Below are 14850 nucleotides of genomic sequence, written 5' to 3' on the forward strand. Positions count from 1 at the left end.
GAACGAGCTTCTTTTGAGACATGAATGAAGTCATTGGCCAACATGAGTGTTACGAATGCAGACTGTATGAAGAGTTGTGAAACTGTGGTTTCAGTATTGAACATGGTGAGTTAGCAATCGTAAAAAACTGTAATGAGTAGGCTACAGTGGGATCCTTATAATAATTTAGGCTGATTTACCGATACCTGGTAAAGGGTGCCCCCTACTGGCTGATAAATACCATGTCCTTAATGTCCCTTTTGTTTTTGGACCTTATCAATAATAGGCTATTAGCCTACTTCATTGAGAGCAGTGGCCCTTGTCACATCATGCATAGCAGCATTATTTTACCCTGTGAGGAGTGGGCATCGGTATGATTTCTGAGAATTACCCTGAAATGATTGCTGGAATGTATTGAACATCAAAATGTACTAGTTGTTTTCATGGACAGACAACTTTTAATTTGGGCAAAGAACGACCCGGCAATCTATTCATCACTGAGACATACTAATGAAGTAACCCAATGTGCAAGGACACACAAAAAAATAATCTTAAGATGCATTACTGTAGGCCTTCTGGTTCTTTGAATGTCACTAACTGTAGTAAAAGGCTATAGCCTTTAAGATATTTTTGGATATGCCACAGGCTATATAAAAAAAAATGTGCCACATTTTTAAATGTTCCACATTTGCAGTTGAACAGAGGATTTATTGAATAAGTCAGTGGTTCATAGTTCCAGTAGTATTAGCTGCAGCCCTGCGAGGCTGGCCTGTCACTAATGAGATCCTGGCTAAACCTATCCCCTGACTAAACAAATCATCTTTCATCCGACTGGATGTGATAATGTTAAACAAATTACACAAACCTGCACCGAGGCCTATTGAAAATGGAATGTACAAAACCCCCACAAAAAAACCAAAGCATTTATTAAGCATTACATTTATCTTGTGTTTTTTTCTCACACAAGAGCTTCGTATCATCACAATGACTAATCAAGAACCATGATTAGTCATTGTGAAACTGCTTTGGAGGACAAAGTGTCATACGTGTAAGCCACTGTCATTGTTCTTTTAGTGTTCTGTTCTGGGGTGTCATTATTTTATACATTATCTCGTATAGTGGGGGAAAATATGATTGGTTTAGTCAGGGGCTTGTCCAGGCCGCAGCTGGATACTATTGGCTGGATGCCTCTCAGTAGTTTTGCAACATGTCAAGGACTATATAAAATATATGAGTTCAACTTCATCAGGAAGGACAAAGAGTGGTGCAATGCTAAACAGGTGCGTTTTTTTTTGTTGCACATCAAATGTGCCATGCCAAACATTGGCCTTATTACTTTTCTTTAAAAAAGTACAGTAGCCTAGATATAATCTCTGACTACCCCCCTATTACCCCACCGAGCGCGATCACGTCGCGTAGTGCGCGGTCACGCACCTCATCACGTTCGCGTTCAAAATTTCAAGATGGCGGAGAGTGCGGAACTGAAGGTAAAGCGCAGCTTGAAATCATTACAGATTTTAACGGTTACCAGGCGTTATTATGGGCAAATGCAATGTATTCGTCAATGCAATTAAGACAACAGAAATCTTAAATTTGGTTAGAATTCATTTTTATTGTACAAAGCAACAGTGGGACTTTTAAATACATCTCTCACAACGCGAAAGCTGGTCAGAAACATGTTATTGTTGATGTTAAGAGACCCCGCTTGTTCCGTCGGAGCTGTTTCTTTGCCTGGTAGTTTAATTAATCAGTAAGCTGGAATATAATAATAATTTCATCTCATCAGTAATTTAGTAGACATAAATGGAAAAATAACTCCATGTGATAAATAGGTTCGGTTGACATAAAGGAGAGTGCATTGGCAGCTAATTAGTTGGTGTTTCAGAGTGGGCGCGAGCGGTTCTGACAGCTGTCACAGGGGGAGCTCCGTGCATCTAACTAACGTCCCTGATATGAGCAATGATCACTTAAGTTATCGGGTTGGTAACATGTTTCAATACAGGTCAACTAGATGTGGTCACTCACAACCGTTACATTTAACTGTTACTTTGTAGGCTACAACCTCTAAGCGTTTCATAGTTGTCAGAAATGCAAAGCATGCAACTGTCTGCATTATGTGGGATGCCTCCCGGTTTTGCTTCCAAACCAACTTCTGTGCTTGCAGTCTCTACCAGCCAGACCTAGATTCAATCCGTATAACCTATTTTGTGTGGTGGATTCCAAATTCAATAAAGTCCAGTTGTCCAATTTAGTTCACGTCTGCTGCACACCGGTTTGTTAAAGCAATGTCTTGTGTGGAACTATAGCAGACTTATCTGTGAATGCTCACAGTTCAGTGAGTCTCGGGGCAGCCAGGTCTGTCATTTACCCTGTATGTCACTGCTGCATGGAGCTGTGGATGTACAACACCGGTTCCCTAAGTGTAGGTTAAGAGGGAGAGAGAGAGAGAAGGCTGTGTGAAGACAACAGTGGAGGAAAGAATGTTGCCCTTCAGGCAATATTGACATCATTATACCATAATGAGAGTTGCAGGTGTCCTTTTCTTCTTAGCTGTTTTATAGGCTGTTTGTTGTTTGTTTGTGTGTTTGTTTGTGTGTTTGCTTTGTGTTTACTGTTTGTGTGTAACCCATTGAAACAGAGGAATTGATGATATGCTTTTCTTCTTGGCGGATATTGAGCAACTGTATTGATCAGAGAGGCATTCCTCTAGCGTTGTTAGCTTTGTCTGCTTGGTAATGGGATCCATAGTCATGCCCTCAGGTGGAGGCAGAGATGATGTTGTTGGTTGGTATTTCTTTCGTATTTTTGGTCCTTCTCAGGGGCTGCTCTTTAAGTTTCTGTTCCAAAAGGATCCCTTGGTTTAAACCTTTTTTGCAGGACGAGGTTGAGTTTCTAAGTTACCTAATCATGTTTTGGAGTAATGCAACGACTAGGTATAGCCTATATGAAATAGATCCCCACTGACCTGTTGTTCTGATTGAGCTGAGATCTCAGACGGTACATATGTAAGGTCCATTTTGTAACAATGTTATATGAAGTCTAGCCTAAGTAGCACAACATGTCCATAATTAGCCTCTACTGTATCATAGAATGAAAGTCCTTGACAAAAGTTTATCTCCTGAAATCTTGTCTTTGGCCCATAAAGTCGCATAAGCAATTGAGTTGGACCGAAGTTAGGTCTCTGTCCCAAGGACCCCATTAAGCATCAACCCTAATAACCGAATAACCAATCAAATCAATTCTCTGATGACATGGCATATCCCAGCTGCAAAATTAGTTTTCCACTTTATGGAGATAAATCTACATGATTTATATTCTTAGCAAGCAGAGCAGAGTTGGGATTCATTACTTAACTTGTTACATTGCATGTTAACTAATATTACATATTAATGGTTACATAACTTTATTTAGATTATTTAGCTTTTTTTTATGCTGTCCATTTAGTATGGAGCTACACTTTAGGCCGGTCTGTATCATTCAGGGTCTTTGAGCCTCGGAAAAGCGCTATATAAATGTAATGAATTATTATCATCATGAGTGAAGGTGTAGTTTGATGTTTGAGTTTGACTTGACTTACAAACTTTGAGTTTGTTTGACTTACATGTGTCCTTGATGTCAAGTAATCCCTTTAATGTTATGGCTTTTATTTCAATGTATTATGACAACACAGCTGCCATCTTTCTTAGATTTTTGGCTTTATGACAACACGAAACAAGTTACAGAATGAATTCCAAGGCTTATAGCTTATACACATTCTGTTATATCGGCTACAACATGTTGATAGAGATATGATTCTGAAAGTAATCATTTAAAGCGTCTTTGGGTTTGAGAAAGGCGCTATATAGCTACATCTAAGCTATTATTATTATTATTATTATTATTATTATTATTATTATTAATAAAGTAAACTGTCCTTGAAAAAGTAGGCTAACTGTAATAATATTAGGCTACAATATTTGAACACAGTAACTAGGGGTGGGCATCGACGATCGATAATTGATCGATAAGGATCTTGGTCGATCACAAAATAAAACATTTGGTCGATCACAAAACATTTTTTTGTGATCGACCAAATGTTTTATTTTGTGATCGACCAAGATCCTTATCGATCAATTATCGATCGTCGATGCCCACCCCTAACAGTAACTCCCATGTGTTACTTTTGTAACTTGTTACCCTCAACACTGATAGCGAGCTAGACTGTTTGTAGCCTGGAAATAAACTCTAAAAAGTTTGTGTTATGTAGCTAGTTATTTCTGCCAGGGAGTCTGTTTAGATTCAGTCTGCAAAATAGCACCTTTAATTAGGCCAGAAGAGAGAGAACCCAGGCTCCTCTGAGTGTAAATCACAAGCGGAGGTAAATGTCTACTGAGTCAGTTTTTCCTCTCCTCTCTGCTGAACACTATGGAGGTGTGAGGTGGCCCCCGGTTCATCAGTTGCTGGTTGATGTCATGTAATCAGATGATTCACACCTCACTTTCTCATCCTTGGCTGGTTTCGTTGCCTCACAAGGATGCATCTCATGGTTCTCCCCATGATCCTTAAACAAAGTGGCGCTGGATTGCGTCATCAAAACTGACTTGCATCATCAAAACTGACTTGCGTTTATTCATGTAAGAATGGGCTTAAAACACAGCTGGATTCACTTTTATCAACGATGTCCGCCCCTGTTGCACGGTTAAGCGGTAAATGGACTACTTATATAGCGCCTTATTCCAAAGCGCTTTACAATGGTCTCTCATACACCCATTCACACACTAATGGTGGCAAGCTACCATGAAAGGCGCCAACCCACTCATTGGGAGCAATTTGGGGTTCAGTGTCTTGCCCAAGGACACCTCGACATGTGACCAGCCCGGGTTTGAACCGCCGATCTGTCGACCTTGCGATCATTAGACGCCGGCTCTACCTCCTGCGCCACAGCCTCCTTGATTCTTTGCTTACAAGTGTCCTCAGGCTCCTTTACATTACGCAACAATCTGAAAGCACTGAGCAGGTGAAACCCCTTGCATGTTGCATGTCGAAGTCACTCGTCATGTGTTTGCAGATCAGTGCAGATGGAGGAAAGGAAGTGCAGAGGAAAGGTTTTGTATCACTGGAGAAAGAACCTTTAAGGTTGAAAACCTCCTTTTCAAGTTTCCTTTATGCCGACTTGCTTCTAAATTGCGTCATTGTTAGTGCTTGGCAGAAGAACTCAATCTTCTACTGCAGCTGCAACCATATAACTACCCTAACTCCCTGCACTCTGGAAGGAGGCTTACAGGTGGAGGCTATTTGTAGACCCGGTGGTTAGGTTAATCTCTAAATGACACAGGTCCTTCTCTCCCCCTCCATCCTGTCAGCACTAGGGTTGTTTCTCTAACAGTTTGGTTATCACTGTCATCGTGTGTTCTTTAGAGTAGGCCTATATTAAATCGCGTGGATGAAGAAGGTTTCTGTTCATCGGTGAGTCAGTTATAGTGTCAGTTATGGTGTGGGATTGCGTGTTGTTGTGAATGCAGTGGCTGCCACTCCCACAGTCGTCTATGGAGACATGCTAAGCGGGCTCCCTGGGCAGTGCGGCGGCCCCTACGATTAGAAGTGTAAACGTGGAGTCTACAGAGCCGTCCAGACGACGACACTAGATCCCTCAGTGACGTCAAAACAACACAAGTTGTCACACACCCCCCCCCCCTAACACCACGCGTCTTGTTACCTTTCTGTTACCAACAGGACACAGGCTCACGCGACGGCCGCAATGTAATTCGGTGGTGACTGATGCAGCATAAAGCTGTTAAATTGCCCATACAGATCATTATGTCTGGCTGTGCCGTGCAGTGGTCTTCAGTGGACAAAGACGAAACTAGCCAAGGGTGAAAGCCTGGAAGATTGTTTTTCGTCCACAACATAAGCTAGTTCTGACTTTCATAACAGCCTAGGCCTATGTTTACCAAGAATAGAATTTGATATTTTGTCCCCAAAAATGTATGCTGTAATAGTGCCTTGCTCTCATGATGATTTTTAAGACTCTGTTGCTGTGGAAATATGTAGGCTAACTGGTGTTAGAGGCCGGATGGATGTAGGAACATATCAGACTTCTGATATCAGACTTCATACCAGGCTTAGAGTAAAGCGACATTTCAAATCAGATCATGTATGACAGAGCCTTGTCCCCTACCTGCAATGCAGCTGACATGACATTCATAATGTCTGCTGAAAATAAATTCACTTTTTTCAGCCTATTGAGTGATGTACCTTGAGTATTGTAGCAAGGTCGATGCAGCTGCAGGAGAAGTTTGAGATAAAGACTCTGCTTCAATGGCAGGTGGAGGTCTCCTCAAAGCACTAACAACGAAGCAAAGTCGCATAATGGAAACCCGAAAAGGAGGTTTTCAACCTTAAGGGCCCTTTACTGGTTATTAGTTGTTAACAGCTTCTACTATATGCTCAACGTTGCCGTCAAAGTGTCCTTATGCTTTAACGTCATTGTCATTTGCATCCACCGTTCCTGTGGTAGAGGAAAGGTTGGAGTACAATCTGGTTTTGAGGAGCAGTGAGGAAGCAAAGGCACGGTGGGGGGTGGGGGGGGCTGGGGGAAGGGGAAAATATATCACCTCTGAACAGATTACTTCCTTCCTCCCACCTGGAAGCAGCTCCAGTGCCTATTTACGGCTTTCACAGTTTCTCCTCTCCGTTAACCCTCTCAGCAACCTGTCACAACCACAGCAGACCAGACACACACTGTTTAGGCCCTGCAATACACTACTCTCAGTTGGGTTTAAAGGTGCATTCTGTAAGGTTCAAGCTTTCAAAAACCTTCCTGTAATGATGACTATGTTCTACACTCACCGGCCACTTCATTAGGTACACCTTGCTAGTACTGGGTTGGACCCCCTCTTTTGCCTTCAGAACAGCCATAATTCTTAGTGGCATACATTCAGCAAGGTGCTGGAAACAAACAGAATTTGGGTCCATAAAAAGCAAAAATGTCATCAACAAATCACTCAATAAGTTGAATTGAGTCCATCTTAATGCAAGGATAATAGTTCATGTAATTTTGGAATCAATATCTTTGTTTTTATAGGGTCTCTGATTTGCATAGGAATCAATTACACACTGTGTGGATCAGGTGGTCATTATAAATTGAGCAAATGGAGAGGAACAAAACTGCTCTGGGATGCGACCCTGAGGCCTGGGGAGACTTACAAAAATCTACAAAGTTGAATGGTGGAGAGAAAAAGCACAGTCGATGGGACAACATCATCTCAGTCACTCTACAAAATTGGTCTATATCCAAGTGGCCAAAAAGAATCCCGTAATGGAAAAATAATCTAGCTCATATCCATAATTGTGACAATTAATTCAAGTGATACAGCAAAGAAAGTGGCTGAAAATGTGTTTATTTGATTTGACTACAAAGCATTACGTTTAGTGCAAATCGAGCACATGCAGCTCTCGTGTGAAGAATTGTGGTAGCTGCTGCATCAAGTTATTATGGGTATTTGTCACTGGCAGGGACTGAGGAGTTTGCCTCAGCAAAATTATCAAATTTGCTGTGTTGGTAGTGACATCCTAATCTACACAGTGTGTAATTGATTCATATGCAAATCAGAGACCCTATAAAAACTGAGATATTGATTCCAAAATTACAATTTAACTATTATCCTTGCATTACGATGGACTCAATTTAACTTATTGAGTGATTTGTTGATGATATTTCAGACTTTTCATAGCAAAGAGTGTGAAGACATTATGCACGTTCACAGGTATTTCTGTGTTAACATTTTAATACATTTGCCTCTCTTGTCTATAACACAACAAAATGTGGAAAAAGTGAAGGGATGTGTTGACTTTCGATAGCGACTGTATATCCCTTGAAATAAATATTTAATTGAGCGCCGTTTGGGTTCCAAAACGTGCTTTTGAAATTACAACTCGGTTTGAATACAGACATGTTGTTACATGCCAGGGGTGTTCTGGAGTGGTCTTTCTGTCTCTGGTGGCTGCCTCTTCAAATCGTGCGCACATGCATGGGGATATTATCATTAGGGAGGATGTTGTTTTTGTTGTTGTTGTTTTCTTGTTTATTTTATTTGTAAAGGGATACTAATGAACATTACAAATGTAAATACCCCAGATTCACCCAGAAGGCTAATTTTCATCCGTAGTCCCTCGCCATGTTATAAAAAAGTCTTCCTAAAACGATCCAATAACATCACACAGTAAAACCATACATAGCAACGTCGGTCGTTTAATTGGAACCTCGATCTGAGAATCTCTTGGTGGTTCTTTTCCCAATTGAATGTGGGTTTCAAGTAGGTGATCGTTTTAGGTGTTGTAAAACTGATGATTTTTTTGGTTGAAAATGTGTGTCAGCACACTCAGGGTTAATAGCTAATAATAGAACTGAGCGATTGCACTGGCCTCCCCAATGACCTGTAACCTGAGGGGCAGAACTGAACAGAACACGGTCCTGTCCAGAAGCAAGCCTGATCCCCTACCCTAGATACGTGTAGACCTAGATCTGAAAGGAATGGGGTATGGCGAAGATGTAATCTAATTTCTAGACTCTTCCACACAATGTGCTCGGAAGGTCTGGTGGACCTTCGTTTTCCCAATACCAAGATCGAGAAAAACCTTACATCAATCATCTCTCACAGCACTCCCCCCCTGGTGCTTGCACACCACACTTTCAGATTCGGAGAGCTACACCTTGCAGTCGTGTGATTGGCTCAAATCAAATAATGCCCAAATACTCTTTATCTAGGAAATAGGCTACAGAAAAACGAGTCTACTAGTGTGCTCACATCTCAGGTTAGTATTGATTTCATTAGCCAGTTTAACCTCGACAGATTCCCCCCGGACAAGCAGGACATAAGAAACACTGTTTAAGTTGGTTCCTCTTGGCTGCGTCTGTCCGTGTGGATGCTGTGCAAAAAATGCGAATGATGTTTACGGTGTCATCACAAGTTGTAGGCCTAGTCAGAAAGAGAGCACCCAAAACTACACACGATGCACCACGATGATGACTAAAACCAGCAGTAGATTCTGAATCTCAAAATAGACCTAGGCTCTACTCCCTTCCTGTGCCGATCTCAGAGAATTAAACATGAGCAAGAAGATAATACGGCTGGCCTATCGGGGACGACGACGACACACGGTGGAGCGTTTAGCATTTTTGCTTCCACTTATCAAATCATTTTAAATCTATGCAAATGTTGGGACAAGTTTGGGACTATGAGAGAGACATGGAGGAGAGGGCAGAACAGACGACATGATGAGACGGGGAGCAGCACAGATCTGTCTTATAATGAGAGACTGGACTTCCTCCCCCTGTTTCTCATTGCTGTGCTGCTCCCAGATCAGATCAACCTATCAGAGTGCCTACCATCTAGCCTTCTAGCACACATCCGACCACAATCCTGGCTATTCCGCCTGAATTTATCCTTTGCTCTCTTGCTCTCTCGCTCTCTCTGACTTTCTTTCTTTCTTTCTTTCCATCTTTCTTCCTCTCCTTTGTGGATGAGTGAGGTTGCGGGAGAGGTCAGTTGTTTTCCTGTGTAGCCTCGCTTGGAACTTCCTGTTCTGTTCCTGTTGCCTACTGCGAGCGCGATGTGTATTTAACCTTAACATGTATCCCTCCATCTTCTCTCTCTTGAAGAAATCACACGGTACAACGTTACTCCACGAGGGGATAAGGGATGCCGGTAAACCTTGGCTCAGAACAACCCAACCCCCGTTAGATCAGAGCGGAAGGGTCGGAAGGCAGGAAGAAGGGATGTATTTTCTAAAGTATACGGCCCCCGTAATCTGCCTGTGGAAGCTATGACCAGACTTCTGTAGCCCCCGGGCTCGGTGGCAAGCTGGGACTAGATAGTTGTCTAGCCTCTAGGCACTTTGGCTACCTATCCGTCTGGCAGCAATCCAGCTTCAGATGGATCCCGTCTGAAGCACGCCGTCACCCCCCCGGAGGCCTAGAAGAAAAGGAGGGAGTGTTCTTAGCCCTGAGGTGAAGTCTCGGTACTTTCTCGGAGGAATTAGGCCCTTTGACCTTTCTCTCACAAAGGCAACAAAGAGTCCCCCTCTTGTTTGTCCTGACTAACTGTTGAAACACTGATGTGGTCTAAGCCGTGCTGGATATAAATCAGTGTATATATGTCAGTGGCTGTAGGTTATATGACATTACAGCCATGCCCAGAGAACACAATGAGACATGGTATTTGAGAGTTGAGTCGGAGCCAGTAGAGCTGGAAGGCTGAGAGATGGGGGGGGGGGGGGGGGATGGGAGGATAGAGAGAGAGAGAGAGAGAGGAGGAGGAGGAGGAGGAGGAGGAGGAGGGGGAGGTGGAGGATGGGGGAGGGGGGAGAGAGAGAGAGAGAGCTGGCGCACAGAATACAGCTGAACTCCCTCTAGCAGGGAGCGAGGGCTTTATATAATGGGCAGGTAGAGTACACACACACAAACACACGTACACAGTCCACTCTTACACACACACACACAAACACACACACTGCAGAGCATTTTTGTCTTGCATGACTTTATCAGTTTCATCTTCCAGAATCTCGGTTAGTCAGTAAGACAACCCTGCAGGCCTATAGTGTATACCAGTCAAATGTCAATGTACTTTATATGTTTTGCCTTATGCAATGGAACCAATTGAATAGATGTATCAAAACTCCAAGGGAAATTAAGCACACCTCAACTACTCATGTTTTTTTTTACTTTTCAAAAGGTCTGGTGTAGGCCTACCTTGGGATATGCTGATACACAAGTGAGTTTTTGACTTTGCGTGGATTGTCTAATCCCTTCACCCCTCTGGTGATCCAGCGGGATTAGGGTTTTGGGGGCAGGTGATCCAGGGTCAGGATTGGACCGTAGGATACAGTAAAACTCTAGATTACAGAGACACAGAGGCTCCCAACGGCAGCCTCTCTGGGACAAACAGCGCAGAGTGAGTAGACAAACTTCAACAGAACAGAAACAGGATGGGTTTCTAACCCAAACCCTAACCCTAACCATACATACACAATAACCACACCTGGGCTCAAATAGGCTACATAAAAATTAACCCATTAAGGTGCGCTTAATTTATTTATCTTGGATTTGTTTGCACTTTTGGGACTATCCAATTGGTTCCACAGTGTTTATTTTCCCTTCTGCTTGATTGATCTGGGATAAAGGTTAGGGTTAGGATCACCGCAGGGGAACCAACGGATTAGTCCTAAAAAGTACAAACTAAAGTATTTGGCACTCAAAGTATTTGAAAGAAACCCACATACATTTGCACAATACACTTTGTGGCGAACCAATAGGCTAAGCTTTAGTCGTTTGCTTGTGGACCACCAACATGTGTTGAATAAATATGTTACTTAGTTGTTATGAAGAAGGGGCCATTTTTGTTCAGCGCTTCTCCTCACTGTCTCTATCAGCCTACAGGCATAAAGGAGATTGTATCATGAAATCTCACCTATTCCTATCAGCTTTCAGCAACGGTTCAGGCTCAGTCTGAATGTGTTATAACACTGGACTGGGTATGAGTGTAGCAGAGGTAGCTGGTGGAGGTAGACTTTCCTCATCCCATCCCATGCATTACAATGAGCCTGTCCTCTGCTATCTACCTCCGCCAGCCTCCCTTGATGTGGGTGTGGTGTGTGTGTGTGTGTGTGTGTGTGTGTGTGTGTGTGTGTGTGTGTGTGTGTGTGTGTGTGTGTGTGTGTGCGCGCAATTCACAACATGCACCTTTTGCGTGTGGCGGTTGTGCATTGTGTGTGTGTGTGTATTCATGGGCTTTCTGTGTGAATGTAAGCACTTTCTTTGCATGCTTACCCTTTGTGTGTGTGTGTGTGTGTGTTCTCTAGTATGCGGGCACCTTTTGTGCAGGTGCTGGCTTCTGCGTGTTGTTGTTTTTGGGGATCCCACATGAGATAAGAATCAATGAATGTGTGTGTGTGTGTGTGTGTGTGAGAGAGTGTGTGTGTCGTGTTAGTGTGTGTCAGTATGACTGACAATACTGTTGGCTCCTGACTCCTACCTTCTGTAAGACATGTGTGTGTGTTTATTTCTTGCCACAGCAGTGGTGTAGCCCCTGTGCTTCTCCTGACAGATGAAACGTTCAAAGAGGCAACACACACACACACACACACACACACACAGCACAGCCTACATCTTCAAAGCACCGTTTTGCTGCCTGTTTCCTCTCATTATGTGTGTCCTCTGTTGAAGGTGGTGGCGAGGATGAGAGAGAGAGAGAGAGAGTGCGTGCGTGTGCGTGCGTGTGCGTGCGTGCGTCGTGTGCGTGTGTGCGCGTACGTGTGTGTGTGGGTGGGTTAAATGTTTCTTGAAGTCAATACGTGCACCCAGGCACGTGAGTAAAGAGAGTAATGACTAACAGGTCCAGAAACTGAAAAGTAGAAATCCCCAGTCACAACTGTAGGCTGTGTCATGGCAGGCACTAGCATCCACAGCACAATGGTGTGGTGTAGTGGTGTCAAGTTTCGGACCGGGAAACTATGTGTGTGCTGTGCACAAAGGTGAGAAAGCTCCTCGAAAAACAACGTTGTTTTTCATAAGAATGTCGTTTTGGGTACATGACATGTCGTCATGACATTTGCCCTAAAACCTGCGGCTGAATGTACGAAAAAAAAAAAAAAAACTCTTTGATTCCCGAGATAAAATAATATCAGTACTCCCAATCTCTGGTCTGCTTCTGCTTCTCGTGCAGTCCCGCAAGTAACGGACACTTGGATCTCTGCGATGTGAGTGCTTTTACAGTAGGCTACATTGTGTGTTTCTTGCCTAAGAGTGGGTGGGTGAGTGTGAGAGGGGTTGGATGTGTGGTACGGGCATGTGTAGTGTGTGTGTGCATGTGTGGCGTGTGTGTGGTGTGTGCGTGTGGTGTGTGTGTGTGCATGTTTGGAGTGTGTATATGTGTGGTGTGTGTGTGTGCATGTGTAATGTGTGTACATGTGTAATGTGTGTACATGTGTGGTGTGTGTATCATAGTCTGTTCCTCTTGTCCTTTTTTGGTGCTATATTTTCATCTCCACTGCAGTAGCCTACGCTGGGTTTAATTCAGATGGTCTCTATCTGTCAAGTCAAACAGTGAAGTCTTCCCCTCTTCCCCCCCCTCCCCCCCTCTCCCCTCCCCCTTTCACAAGCGCTCACGTCTGCCTCTCTCTCTCTCTCTTTTTGTTTTCACTGGAGCTGTGGAGAATTTCATGGACTCCCCTCCCCCTCTCTCTCCCTCCCTCTCTCTCTCTCTCTCTCTCTCTCACTCTCTCTCTCTCTGTCTCACTCCATCCTTCACTCCCACACTCCCTCGGCCGAGGACAGAGGGTGTTAATGCTCGCTACCCGCTCCTCTGCTCCTCCTTAGTCAAAAGAAAACACAACACACAGCACATCACATCACAAACGACGGGAGAGAGAGAGAGAGAGAGAGAGAGAGAGAGAGAGAGAGAGAGAGAGAGAGAGAGAGAGAGAGAGAGAGAGAGAGAGAGAGAGAGAGAGAGAGAGAGAGAGAGAGAGAGAGAGAGAGAGAGAGAGAGAGAGAGAGAGAGAGAGAGAGAGAGAGAGAGAGGAGAGAGAGAGAGAGAGAGAGAGAGAGAGAGAGAGAGAGGGAGGGAGAGAGAGGGGGAGGGGAGTCCAAAACAAATGAAATTCTCCACAGCATGTCGTTGCGTTTGGGTAGAGAGGGAGGAAACAGAGGAAAGAGGAGTTTAAGGAGGAGACCCCAAGTAACATAGGAATGATCTCATTAGGGAGGTCACGCCTTCGCTTCTGGCCACTGACGTCATGCGACCTTTGGCCTTTTCAATTTGTACGTGTACGCACACACACACACACACAAACATATGCAAAGTTGAAATGCTAGAGCTATGAGCTATGCTGTCGGTTTAGGTGTCACGCTGGACCTTATTTGACTGGATGAGTGACTGGATGAGTGTTCTGTGTGCTTAGGGATGCTCCGATTTATCGGCCACCGATTTAAATCGGCCGATTTCACTCCAAATGACTCGATCGGTGATCGGCAAAAATGGCCGATCGCAAAAAACTATCTTTATTTATTTTATTTATTTTTTTAAATTCCCTTTCCTGGGGAAGACAGATAACTGAACAGAAAACATAGGAGGACGTAACAGTATGTAAACCATGAAGGCCACGTTTATGATGTCTTTTATACAGCCATATCGACTGACTTGGGCTTCAGGCCCTAACTGGGTGATAGGCCAGACCTTTACTATGCCATAAAAATGGGTCTGCGTTTGCTTGGTGCCTAATGGATCAAAACTTTTGTCTAAAAAGCAAAAAATATGTAGGCTATCCAGTCAGTAGGCCTACAGTTATGTATTTTTTTAAAAATCGGTATCGGTATCGGTATCGGTTGATCTTGAGGAAAAAAATCGGTGATCGGTATCGGCCCCAAAAATCCAGATCGGAGCATCCCTACTACTGTGGTCTTATCATCCTCTGGTACTGTAGTGAGGAAAGGCCCCAGACAGTGTCTTATGAACCAGCACTGACAGAGGAGGAGGGTAGGGAGGACTGTATTAACCCCCGACCCCCCACCCATCATATGGTGCTCCTTCTCTACCCCACCCATCATATGGTGCTCTTTCTCTACCCCCCACCCATCATTTGGTGCTCCTTCTCTACTCCCCACCCATCATATGGTGCTCCTTCTCTACTCCCCCACCCATCATATGGTGCTCCTTCTCTACTCCCCCACCCATCATATGGTGCTCCTTCTCTACTCCCCCACCCATCATTTGGTGCTCCTTCTCTACTCCCCCACCCATCATTTGGTGCTCCTTCTCTACCCCCCCACACATCATATGGTGCTCCTTCTCTACTCCCCCACCCATCATTTGGTGCTCCTTCTCTACTCCCCCA

General features: G+C 43.9%; 1 protein-coding gene across 1 annotated transcript in view; it reads left to right on the forward strand.

Moving 5' to 3' along the window:
• Positions 1-1445: 1445 nt before the first annotated feature.
• pias1a (protein inhibitor of activated STAT, 1a) overlaps positions 1446-14850 on the forward strand; it is a gene marked incomplete at its 3' end in the record, with an annotated part of 50306 nt that continues 36901 nt past the window's right edge. The window contains 1 exon segment of the mRNA XM_080531124.1: positions 1446-1466.

This window comes from Nansenia antarctica (genome assembly GCF_963989245.1).
Source record: "Nansenia antarctica genome assembly, chromosome: 5".
Lineage (NCBI taxonomy): Eukaryota > Metazoa > Chordata > Actinopteri > Argentiniformes > Microstomatidae > Nansenia > Nansenia antarctica.